The 13,322-nt window shown below is 48.2% G+C and overlaps 1 protein-coding gene and 1 long non-coding RNA gene across 5 annotated transcripts in view; one reads left to right on the top strand and one right to left on the bottom strand.

Annotated features, from left to right (window-relative positions):
* The window catches only part of Ae2 (anion exchange protein Ae2), a 228,046-nt gene that overhangs the window by 63,871 nt on the left and 150,853 nt on the right, over positions 1 to 13,322 (top strand). The gene's annotated exons all lie outside the window — the stretch shown is intronic.
* Positions 1 to 13,322, bottom strand: part of LOC146206635 (uncharacterized) — a 28,064-nt gene that overhangs the window by 6,244 nt on the left and 8,498 nt on the right. Inside the window, exon 2 of the long non-coding RNA XR_014704478.1 lies at positions 7,429 to 7,487. This is a non-coding gene — a long non-coding RNA (uncharacterized LOC146206635). The remainder of the gene's footprint in view (positions 1 to 7,428; positions 7,488 to 13,322) is intronic.

Raw genomic sequence — 13,322 nt, forward strand, 5'->3', positions numbered from 1 at the left:
CGTTGCTTATTCTTTCTGGTCATTGCCCTTTTTGGCGTACCGTTCTGCATTTTCATTTTCTGTGAGCGGCCTTTTGGTGCAATAGTTATTGCTGTATAAGCTTCCTCACAGCGGTGTTTCTTCCTACAGCAATAACTTTCCGTCTGATAGTGAAGAGCGTTCGCACGCGCACTTTATCTTCTTCACCGTCAAAGGTTGCCGCGGCGTGAATTGCCATGGAGAGCTGCCGTAGCACCTTCTAGGACTGGCCATAGATGGTGCTAGCACACCTTTGGAGTTCGAGTCGGCGAAGCCGGATGCGTGTTTAGGGTGACGCTACCCCCTCTGACGCGTTTGGCCGCCTTTGTTGCCTCCGCGTGTGCTGTAGCTTCGGACAGTCCAGAGCCTATATATGGTCTGGTTTCAGACCCGTTTTGGGTTCCAAATCAAGGCGAAGCCACTATGCCCATATTATCCTTGGTTCTTTGCCATAGTGAACTATATAGATTACAGCCGTGCGTTGAGCGCAGCTAGTTGTTAATTGAGGAGCGGCGGTAAACGCAAAGTGGCCTGTCTTCTTATTTCGTTGTGTGTGTAAAGACGAGCGTCTTGCTGGAAGGAGACCCTGAGGATCTGTGCATCTGATGTGTGTCATACGCCTTGAGTGTACAAATCAAGCTTGCAATTTGGCGCACGCATATTGACTCCTAACTCAGTTAAGTGACCGGCCGCATACAGTCACCGCAAAAATAAATGAGGGGCGTGCACGATTCAGGCGTGCCTTGTACGTCGAACGACGTTGGTTCGCGAATGGTCCCATTGTACAAAATCTGAGCTGCCTGATCTCCGAAGTGATTGTTCTAGTGAATTCATCCCTGGCACTCTTAGGATGTCCAAAATGGTACGTTCCCTCATCTCAGGCTACGCATCAAGAATGTCAACATCGAAATGGAAAATGTGTCGTACATGCTGTCGTGCAAGATCAGCGATGGTTTTTGCCTGATGCACTTGTCAATCTTTTCTGTTCAGTGGAAGGAAGTGAACTGATGCGAAAGCATGTCTTCGTTCTTGAGTTGCGTGGATAGAGCCTGTCATCTTCCGCACGAACTGAAAGAAAAAAAATTGTAGCCAGGAATCGAACCACCATCCGAACAGACCAGCTTCCTTGACCCAGATGCGAGAGCACTAGACTATCGCCGTTTTTGTTTTTTTATTGCTTGGGAAAACATCCAAGGAAGAGAAACTCTAACAGTTCATGCCTCAAATCACCGGGCTGCATAATGCAAACCCTCTATAACCTAGAAATTCCCCACCGTAACAAATGCAAAATTCCGGGAGGCACACACAAGCATCGAGATGAAATAGCACCAGCTAGGCGGCTCTTTGAGGGCAGCATATACTCCCCGCACCAAAGCACACTGCTCTCGGAACGAAGACTTCGATGATCGTGGAGATTGTGCATGACGGTCCATCATACGGCTCTTCCGCAAATTATCGCCGCAGCCCATCACACATCCTGCAAAACTGCAGCACACCATCGCGCTGTGCTATGCACGTCGTTCTCTTCATGAAGTTCCATTTGCGCTGCGCTTTCATTTATCCCAGACAATATGCCATACACGTACGTCATCTGGCCGAATGCGGCCGAGGTCCGCTAGCGTATTGTCGGGCTAATCCATCAGGCGGCGTGACAGAGCTCGCAATACTTTCGCATTACTACACCAAAGCAGACTTAAGTGCGCCTATGGAATGTTTTTAGTTGATAGTGCCAAAGGAAATAGCGGACGACACTATCGTCTTGATAACACCTTGCAGCCCACCTGTGGTATTTTGCTTCCTAGGTTCCCATGCGTCTCATCTAGATATTAAATAGTAACGCTGTACGAGAATGGTTGCAGCGAGGCAAAAAGTGCTCAGCTGCCGAATCCGCATCGGATGGAATTTATCGTTTCATGGAAAGCGCGTGCAGCCACGCGCCTTGGAAGTGTTCCAACGGACGATTGCGCCGAATGGATTCTTTACGCCTCACATTTATATAAAATTTTACTTTTTTTTTAATTTCTTCATCGTCGTTGCCATGCGCTTGGCGTCTTCGGTGGCATACCAATGTGGCCGCAGGAGCTCGCTGCCGACCCCGGAGTGTCAAGGGCGCGAGCCCCCTCCTCAATTGAAACTGATGGGCCGATCGTGGTGGGAAATGTGCGCGCCGCTGATTTCGCATCTCGCCCCGTTTCGTCTCTCATTCCATCTTCGCCCTTCGTCGGCCCTCAGAATTTCAAAACGCTTGTTGTTCGCCTCTTCTTCTGCAGCTCACGAGTTTCGGCGCGGCGATAAAAAGGCGACAGCTCCTCGGTTATGAGCCTCCGTACAAGGCTGCCTCCGTCAATAGCGAATGTTCGGGCGGAGCTGTTTCGATTAGTGCGAAAGCGGGTGGGCTTTGCAGGGTGTATTGTCACCGCGAACACGGATCTCTTTTGCTTCCCTTCATGCAGTTTTCATCAGCGTCGGCTGCACCAGGACGCGGCGCAGGTCGGAGCGCAGTGCGCCCTTTCTTTGTAATGCTGGGGCCCCTATAACGTTTTCGGGTGCGGAGTGGCAGACGACAGCAAGCGTCCGCGTCACCGCTTGTGTCCGTCACCCGTCGCCGTGAATAGCTCTCGCTGTCCTGTCTGCGGTCTCTGGCGAAGCGCACTGTTCGATATTGGATGGCGCCGACGGGCTGTGGGCGGTCCCTTGCTCCTTCCTGTACTGATTTTCCATTCAAGGCATCCATCAGGGTTGGGCGCTGGGGCACAACTTTCGGGTCTTGTCGGAACTGTAGCTGTGGCATAGGCAGTTCAGGAGTCCAGTTACTGGAGCTTTTGTGGCACTTCGCACGCTGCTGCAGTTGCGGTAGCAAGAAAATGACCACTTCAGAAGAATATTGCTTTCCGAATGTGACCTGAGTTGGCGTAGTGCCTTGCAGTCTCAATTTGAACGTTGCAGTATCTTCTGTCAATGCTCTTGTTTCGTATACTTGCTGAATAGGCCTGATGCCAAGTAAGACGTTTTAAATTTTAGTGCGAGGGCTAGGAGCTTTGGAGGGAAGATTTGCGTCCTTGTTGTGATAGCTTTGAACGAAGCGGCGCCTCCTACCAAGTGCAATTCGTTAGGAAGTGGCCTTTGCTCGGGCCGGCGAACGCTGGTTGAAGCAGCTAGGTGGTTCTGCTTTCTAAATAGAGCACCGCCGTAGCCGATGCACTTGGTGACAGGATTTGCAGCTTCGTTGCCTGTTCGATTACCCAGTTTCGTTCCCACGTGTATATATTTTGTGCGCTCTACTTTCAATAACGATGTTTGATTTCGGCGAAAAATACATCAATATCGTATAGAAATAACGCCCAGGAGTCGGAAACAAGCTGTCGCGAAAACGAGCCTCAAAATCGTATCTTTGCGAGAACTGTACGTTCGCATCTGACCCTCGTATGTGTCCGGCTGGCCACGTACAATGCAGACCACAAAAATGTCAGTAACTTTTTATTATGCTCGCAAAAGAACGAGTCCTAAAAGTATCACTCACAGCATTTTCTCCCGCAAATTTGTGAAAGCAGTGTCGCTTCCGAGACACATAGGAAGTCCGCATGTCTCGGTAGCAGTTCCGTCGTTGCAAAACAACCAGTCATTTCAGTGGTTGTGCTGTTGTATAAACGGCGGACAGAATGATTTCCCAACTTTGTTTTTCATATTAATTTTCACGTGGCTACCTAGATACGCGCTTTTTTTTTTTCTTTTTGCCATGTGCATATCTTGTAATTTTCTCATTTTATTTAAGCTATACCCACACTTGGTTCTCACTGACTTGAGCAGCTGTGCAATGCCGGGTCAAGTAATGACAAAACTCCGGTAGTGCTTCAGCATGGTCTGGCACTCCTTTCCTTCTTAATGTTTTGATTGTTGGGAAGAAGCAACGTAAAGGATGGGAGATCGTGAGGCAAAGCCAATATCACTCGGTCGATTATATCACGCTATCGCAAGCCACCAGTGACCAAGCAAATCTAATGGACGGCAGACAGGCAGGCAGACGCAAGATTGGCTTATGCCGACTTAATTTAGGTGTTTTTGACGGCGAAATTCATCTTCGCAGAGTTCAAGATACGGGATATTGAAATTACGGGGAACCTTCTTCACAAGCTGTTTGCTTTTACTCGGCAGACAGCTCGGAGCTCACTACGTATGCACAACGTTTTGCTCATTTTTTTTTTTTTCTAGAAATTTACGCTCGATTCGCCTGCGCTGGCTCAACGGATCGTTCGAGGCGCGCTACGTATTCTCGTATTCTGACGCCGGAGATGGGGGCGAGCATACCCGAAATATTCCGGAGCTTTCCGTAAGAATGGTATCCAGTAGAACAACAAGCACCACAAAAAAATGAGGGGGCACTTTTAAGCTATGGTATAGGACGCGCGACGGCGTTAACAGCTGCGATATCTGCGAATCTTGGTTCGCGTACATGCACTTTGCTCTCTCACACTAATCCTTTAACTTGTGCTTCTGTTACCTACGCATTTCCAGCTACCGAATTTCACTCCCATGTGGTTCGATCAGACAACCAGCAGCCTCGCAGAAAACAGGGTCATGCCACTGCATGCAAGAGGCGCCTGGCCGTGTTATTAAGCTTCGCAGAATGTTTGGTAGCAAAGCCGGAATATTTGCGTGAGCTTGAAAACATTACGTAAACTTACGTAAAAATCAGCACCGCGCTAAGACCTGTGCGGTTGGCCAGATATTGCCAGTGCCCGAGAATCTTGACACTATTTCGTCAACTCGGAGAGCCCCTCTTGCATGGCCCTGACGCTTGTCCCATGCAATGGGCCGAAGGCATACGAGTATCTTGGACGACACAAAACTGAACTTATAAGGTGTTTACACTCGTGTGGAATACTGCCAGTTTACGGAAATAATGTTGCACATTGTTTATGCGTACTTCAACATGCACTTGTCCCTCCACAACCCGTCCGGATAACTGGCCGTGATTTCAAATGTGACCGTCAGCCATTGACAACACAGACTTTCCAGGCGATCCGGACCTTGGCTGGCTCGTCCTTATGCAGATATCCATCGGCCACGTATCATGCCCGCGGAGGGCGCAGTCCTCTCTCCCTCCTGCGTTTCTCGGTTGACTCGCCTCAGGGCGTCATGGGTCGTGCATTAATCTTCCCAGCCTCGGCGTATTCTGTTTTTCTCAAAATGAATTCTCAAAAATGCCTCTACGACCATTGTGCTTTCTCATTAATGCCTTTCACGAACATTGCTCTTCTCGGATTTTTACTTTTTGGTATTTGCGATGCAATCAGGACTGCTAGTACCTGTGTGGTACGCGCTTCAGGTGGCCGGTAACGTGGAGGTGATGTCACGGAACGCCACCCTACCGGTTACGTCATGCGTTATGCCGCTGACGACGTTGCACTCGCCACGAATGAGCAGCTTTTCTGCAAGAGTGAGTGCCTCTTTGGTTCGCTGCAATGTAATCACATACCGTCCCGCTGCCGGCAAGCGTGGTAAATATTTGTCGCTGTTTTTCCTCTCTTTAAACTCGGAGAAAGGAGTTTGTTATCGAGGCGTATGTTGCCAATGGACGTTTCGTGGCCGTCTCGTTTTGCACGCACATCCGGCGGCGGCAGGCGCGCTTTCTTTGCGCAAAGGAATTCCACGCAGCATAACCATGCCTTGCGCAAGCCAGATGCGGAACCTTTCAGCGGAAGCCCCCTGCATGTTCTCAGTGCACGAAAACAGGCATGTGAATTACTCTCCCTCCTGGCTCGATGCCCCAGCGCTGGTTTTACTGCGTGCTACGCTTCTCATCATCATCATCATCATCATCATCATCATCATCATCATCATCATCATCATCATCATCATCATCATCATCATCATCAGCCTGACTATACCCACTGCAGGGCGGATGTCTCTCCCACTTTCTTCTAATTAACCCGGTTTTGTGCTAGCTGCATCCACTTGACCCCTGCGAACTTCTTAACCTCATCCGCCCACCTAACTTTCTGCCGCCCCCTGCTGCGCTTTCCTTCCCTTGGAATCCAGTTTGTTACCCTAAGCGACCATCGGTTACCCTCTCTTCGCACTACATGTCCTGCCCATGTCCATTTCTTCTTCTTAATTTTCACTAGAATGTCGGTAACTTGAGTTATTTCTCTGACCCACTCTGCACGCTTCCTATCTCTTAATGTTACCCCTACCATTTTTCTTTCCATAGCCCCCTGCGTTGTCCTCAACTTAAGTAGAACCCTCTTGGTTAGCCTCTACGTTTCAGCCTTTTACGAGGACCAAGTTGCGTGAAACCGGCCTCTGGAGTGGTGCTGATGCGCTATGACAGTATGCGAGTAGCCAGTGGCCGCATTCGCTTACAAGCCTCTGAGTCTAGAGCAGTTTCGGCCAGTGTTGTGCGTCCGTTCGTTGATCGCGGATTGAAAAACGTCGCCGAAGCATATTATTGGCCGCAGTTTGCACGTGCATAATTTTGTGCTGGCTGATTGCCGCCGTCTCTCCCATAGCGCGTGATTCGATCTGTGGGTCTCGCTCGATCACGTGAAGAGACTCGCATGGCGGAAACTTATTTTCGTCGCTTGTGTGTGCCCGGCATTCTAACTTCTACTGCCTCTCTCCTTATTGGCCCATCTCAAACCAAACAGGCGCCGGCGGCTCTGTCGGGCTTTTGTTGCCGACCTTCATCGCGGGCTTAAGCGTTCCGAGCTTCATTTTTCTCTCTCTTCTCTTTACGTGTTCGTCGTCTTGTTTTTATCGCTCCTTGCTTGCCCCTATGTCCAGGCTCTGCTGCTTACAACTCACTAGTTCTACGTTGGAATACGCTTCAGTTGTTTGATTCTCTCATTACAGGCATGACGTTGATCAGTTAGAATCAATTAACAACGCATTCAGGTTCGTCTCTGTGCACGCACTTTATCATTGCAGACTTCGAAACACGCGTACATTTGACCACGTAATTATATTGGACAAAATCGTTCACATTTCATCAGGCATTCGGACAACCTTCTTTTTTGTGGCTTCTAGTGCGCGTGCAACTCGGTGAACAGTGTTCCTTTCAGGCCGCACATAGACTGATTAAAGTTTTCATTTTTTTTTTTTTACACTGCTCCAAATTTCAACTGCCTCGAAGCTCGACCTTTCTGCCGATATGCCACGGGAACTTAAGCACCATTACCACTAGTGAGGGATTCAGTGACCATCAGCTTCTAAACTTCACTCTTAACATCCCATCATATAAACATGTGACGTCCAAACTTATTTTCAACTACAAAAAACTGATTGCAATGCAGTTAACATTGATCTCCATGAATTCTCCTGCTCATTCATTCCCACTCTTTCTTCTCGATCTGTCAGCGAAAACGACCTTGTGTTAAGAAAAGTTGCTGGAACTAATGCATGCTCACTTACCTCAAATTTCATTTCGCTTGAACATATCGAAGCCATGGTATCATAGATCACTCCGATCACTAAAAAATAAAAAGAAACGGTTGTTCAAAGCAATGCAAAAATCTAGTTCTCCATCTTTGCGAAAAACTATATTGCGATGCCGTCCGCAAAGCATACATTTTTTTTTTTCTCATGACGTTTGATCTCTTGTAAATAATAACCCGAAAACGTTCTGCGTACAATCTCTACACATAGCACGCAAGCCCGCGTGTTGTTCTACAGGATGACGCCGGAAATATCATTACTGACGAAAAAAGCGTTTGAAATTAACTTTTTCACATCAGTGTTCACCGTCGAAGATCATTCTAACATTCCAGCAACCGCTGATTTTGACTATAGATGTGTGACCCCAATCCAACTAACAGTTGAAGGTGTCATGTCATTAATAAAAAAAAAAAAAAAATCTTAAAATGTCCGCTACATCTTTTATGAAAGATTTAACGCCAAGATTCTTAAAGTTTGTATAACTTGATGAGCCTAATCCTTTATCGCATTTTTTCAGCAGTCTTTATCTGCAGGCGAACTTCCATTCGACTGGAAAACTACAAAATTACCCCCGTGTTTAAATCCGGGGGCAGAAGCAATATCAGTAACTACCGGCCCATATATCTAACAAGTATTGCATGCAAACTTCTAGAACATATCATTGCGTCTAACGTTGCGCAGCATCTTGAACAAAACGACTTCTTTTATCCTCGCCAACATGGTTTTGGGATATGACTGTCTTGCGGCACTCAACTTATAGAATTTACTCACGAAGTACTATCTAACATGAAGGATAACCACAGACAGATTGTGTTTTCATTGCCTTTTCTAAGGATTTATTTGACCGTTTAGCTCTTTTTTGTTTAATTTCTAAGCTTTCTTCGTTTAATTAACATCGACTCTTTACCACTGTCATGGATTAGAAACTTTTTGTCATTGCACAAACAATTAATCTGCATAAATGATTGCTCATCTTCCTTTTCTGAAGTATCTTATGGCGTTGCCCAGGGCAGCGTTTTGGGCCCTTTGCACAGAAATCACCTCTGCTATACGTTTGTTTGCTGATCACTGTGTTATATACCGTAAAATTTCTAATCCAACTGGTCATCTTGATCTGTCAGAAAGACCCGGACCGTATAACAAACTGATGTGGCAATTGGCTAATGACAGTTAGCACGGCCAAATGCAAACTCATGACATTCAGCCGCAAGCTATCCCACGTTCGCCTATTCGCTCAATAATCAATGAGTCTCGGCGGAGTCTTCATTTTCTTTCTTGGCATTCATTTCACCGCTAATCTTTTCTTGTCGACACACACAAATAAAATCTCAACAAATGCTTCCCGTACTTTCGGATAGCTAAGACGTAATCTTCACGCTACGCCTTCTGCCACTCGAAAACGAGCTTATCCTAGATTTGTCTGGCCACATTTTCTTCGCCCATCTGGTACAGATAATCTGTACAGAACCGTGCTGCACGCTTCATCGCTCGCGATTATAACCGGCATTCCAGTGTGACTGAGGTCAAGTATCGCTATCTATTCTGTCACGTCCAACTATCGCAATTCTCTGTTTAAATCATAAATTGGCGCCTTCACAATCACAATAGCTTCACGCGCATTTTCGGTCGTACCAAAACATTTTACTTGTCTGCCCACCCACGTGCCATAATTCACTGGAATAGCCGTCCTGACGACGTTACTAATATTAGTGATACTGCAGCGTTCAGACATATAACTGACATAACTGCTTAACCTTTGATCTATGCGCTCTTAGAAAAAAAAAAACTTTTGGCATTGTATAAACTTTATATAATATCCCTCTTGTTAGCTTCAACACATATTTGTGTTCTGTTCCATGTAGCCTTACTTTAAACTTTGTATAGCTCTTTCCTTGCTTTTAGTGTTTTGTGCTCAATACTTCCTGGTAACCATTGCGTAACGTTTCCCTTTATTTGTTGTATTTGCTCTTAAATTCTGATACTTCATTTGTATGTTCCACTCACACAAGACTCATATGCATAAGGAGCCTGTCAGTTATTTGAATAAATAAATAAATCTAAATGGTTGACTTCGGTCATTGCCATGTTGGCTAACAATATAACCGGTCTGTCTGGGTTCTTATTTGGTACTTGAATCTCTATCTACTGCTGCTGTGGGACAGCAGTATTTTTAAATAAATAAGGATATGCAGGTCGCCGTTGCTGCGTCTATACCGTGCAGCGCACCTCCAGCAAAGCTTTTCTGGCGCAGATTTTTTGCCACAATTGCGATAAGATAGATCTTTGCTGATGTCATCGTGCACTGCAGAACATGATTCGGCGCTTTGGCACCGCCGCTCTCGCGACCGCTCGACACAACTCGGCTTCCCTTTTGGTACGTCGCATTCGAGCGGAGGCCGATTGAACAGCACTGATTGGGATTGATCCGAAAGAAATTTCTGCAGCCTCCGCATATTGAATGTTCATCCGACAGAAGGGACCCTCGTATGCGCATGCCCACTCGGCCTGTTTATATCGCTCGCCAAGGGTTGTCTCCCTCGCATTCGTTGCCCGTCTCTCTTTCGCAGGCGGCCGACACGTGCGCCCACAGCTCATCAATTCAGCGGCGTGCGTATACACGGTGCAGCAATATATATGAGCAACAATGAGCGCCTGTCTGTGCTTAGCTCGGAGTGCGCGTCCTTGGGGGAGACCCGCGGCTAATCGACGAGATGCGAGAGGACCACTTAACGCGGGGCGGAAGGCACTCCGCTCCCGATCTGCGCGCCTTGATTGGAGCTGACGGTTTTGCGGTCGCCCGATGCCCACGCATTCACCCTCCCATCTCTCCGTCTCTTGTCCGCTCTGTTGTGTGGCGCCTCGCAGCTGTCTGTTTACGAAATTCGGGAGCTCTTTGAGCGCCTCTGATATGAAAAAAAGTGAAAAGATTAAAAATATTAGTGCAGCAAGTACGCGTGAACATTATTTTCCTACAGTATGCACATGGTTATGTTATCGCGCATGATGACGGAGACATTAATGCTCGTTTCTGAATGAAATTCCCATCTCAAAGAAATTACCCGTGTCAGCAGGAGCCAACTCGCCCATATCACGTGGTCTTGTGGCGTCACACATCCCGCCGACCAATCAGTGTCCAGCCATGGCACCTGCCAACTAGCACATGCCAGAGGCATGCTCAGGGTTTTTCGTGGATTCAAACGGGTGGCGTCGCCAGCGGACATTTCTTTTTTTTCTTTTTTTTTTTCTGACATATTGATACCAACGCTCATCTCCCCGATGGGTTCCCCCGAGACCATATATCTAAGAACGTTGCCCGAGAAGCCCTGGATGTTCATGGCAGTTTATTATCTGGCGCTCTCGCATACGTGCATTGGCCCCTCAATCGATTGCACGCAGACGAGGTCTCGTCGTTTAGCTGCTGTATTTGTGGGGCTATTACATTCGGCGACGCATCGTTTGTGCCGCAGACGAACCGGCCTTTCGATTTCGTTGTTTGTTTTGTGGCCCGAAGAAAAACGAAACGACTGTAGCAGGGTTTAGCTGGCTCTGACGCCCGCTTCGTTCTCTTCTTCATTAGGATCCATTTTTCTGTGAGGCCGGGTTTCAGCCTCGTGTTGCCAGCGCCGACTGTGGCGCCACAGACGTTTATGGTTCTTTCGTTTTCATTGTTTTTTGCGAAAACGAGATTGTTGCCGTCTGTCGTTCGGTGTGCTTTTTTCTAAGCTGTTGCAAAAGATGGCCTGCCGACGAAGCGACGGTGGCGCTAGTAGAGCGTCTGGCCAGTGTCGATTTGAGACTGTTCTGGGGAATTCTTCGCTCTGTGCTCCAGAATTCCAAATTTTGCAGCTGTGCTTTTCACGCATTTTTTTTTTTCTTCCCCGCTACCAGCTCGCGTATTGTTCCGCCCTTCATTTTCACGGCAGGATATCTTTCTGTGCATATTGCTGATGTGCAAACGGTCTTAAGTGTAAGCTGCATCACGGTCCGTGGTTGGCTGGTGTCGATCCTAATATTGTGGAAGAAGGCCAGGTCGCGACGTCAAGGTCGAGACGGCAAGGCAAGGGATGCCGTGTCTGGCGTTTATTCCGATGGACAAAACCCAAGCGCGCGCCGGAGCCGGCGCCGCGGGACGATGATGATGGTATGTACAAGAGGAAGAGGATCATGGTATGTACAAATGAAAGAAGATCCGTGGAGGGCTCACAATATTTCCGTTAAGGTGGCTTCTTAGAATGTAAAAGCGAACAGCAGTTGTTCTATTTTTATTTCTTTTTGTATTGTGGGCAGGTGACTGTGGTTCGCTTCCTTCCTTCGGCCTCTTCCCGATTACAAAGCCTCGTTTTTCTCACGGACTGAGTAGTGTGTGTTCAAATATATTCAGGAGGTCTTATGCGTCGTTCTACCGGTAAAGGGCGTCTCCTGCAGTTGGGCAGCCTCGCGAGCTCGCGAGTTCTGCGGAGAATCCGAAGCCGGCGGTGGCCTGTCCTCTCGTTTTCTTACCGGGAGCCTATCACGAACGGCTGCTCCGTTTCACCCGGTCCACGCTGACGATTAGCGAAAGGCCGCCTGTCGTCGCCAATCCGCTCGCCAGCCCTTCTGTTTATGGCTTCTCTGAGCCGGCTGCCGCCGCTCCCGGGGATAATTCTGCCTTTGGCCTGCCACCTATTTCTTCCCTTTTCGCTCTTTTTCTCTGTGGAAGCTCTTCGTGATGGGCGCTTGTGAGTCCTAACGGCACATGTGCCACTGCCTGTCAGCATGACGTGCTGGGTGGGTGAATGAAATTTTTTATCATTGCCATGGGTCTCTTCGTTATTTTTTATCCCACCTTCTCTCTGGTTGTTTCTCGGCGCGCAGACACGGTATTTTTTTTTTTTTTGATCGTTCGCTTTTCTGAAGCAGAAAAATGGAAATATATCCTTCCTGTACTCAGATGTTCACATATAACGCCGCTACCTGCGCGTTATATATGGCCACCTCTGGCTACTTACAGAGCCTGCCTTTCCATCGGTGCTCATGTGCATTATTCCTTACCTGGCGAGTTTCTCGCGTCAGGCTTAGCCTGAGCTTTTATATATTTTTAACAATTAGTTCGCGACTCACCCGGCAAAGTTCGCGCTAATAAAGAAAAAGCTGTAGCTTTGGTGACTGAACGGAGAAATCGGGTGGGGATGAAGCCGCGACAGGAATGCGTCCGCTGTTTTCGGGGCCGGGTTGCTCCTGTTCCTCACCAACGCATTGCGCTTTATGAATATCCGCTCGGGTAGGTTGGCTTGGAAAGCACCTGCCGCCGGCCTCCGTAAAGCATTGCATGAGTCGAAAATGAGCGATTCGTAACGACAAGAAAGTGCACCGTAACACACCCTATATTTAGACGCAAAGCGAATCACGCCTATCTTGTTCAGACTGGGGCAATCATTCGCGCTTTTGAGGTATGATCAACGCCAGCTGTGGCTTTCTTTTTTCGGAGTACTGCAGCGGTGAAATGGAGCGAAAGAGTTGGTCCGACGTCGTACTGGTTCTCCTGCGTGAAGACGTCGCGTGTCAGCGAGCCAGCGGATAACCTTCCCCTTCTGCCACGTTGGCGAGGCTTCGCTGGTGATCCGCGGTGAGTGTGATAATGTGCAACCATCGACTCCAGCCTGTGACGCGGTGGTGTGCAAACGCTAGTGGCAGGCTGACCTTGGCGATCGCCGAAGGGCGACACTCGGATACGTCTGTTGCCTCTGGCGTCACCGTTACCGTGCCTGCCTGTTTTTCTCGGCGGCCCATAATGGCAGCCCGCCCCATTGGACGCCTTGTTATCCGGGGCAAGGGCAAATTTATACCCGCGCTCTGCATCGCCGAGATGGCGCGGAGATTTATTACCGGCG

The sequence above is a fragment of the Amblyomma maculatum genome, chromosome 1, assembly GCF_055883805.1.
Source record: "Amblyomma maculatum isolate TAMU_Amacu chromosome 1, ASM5588380v1, whole genome shotgun sequence".
In the NCBI taxonomy this organism is placed as follows: domain Eukaryota; kingdom Metazoa; phylum Arthropoda; class Arachnida; order Ixodida; family Ixodidae; genus Amblyomma; species Amblyomma maculatum.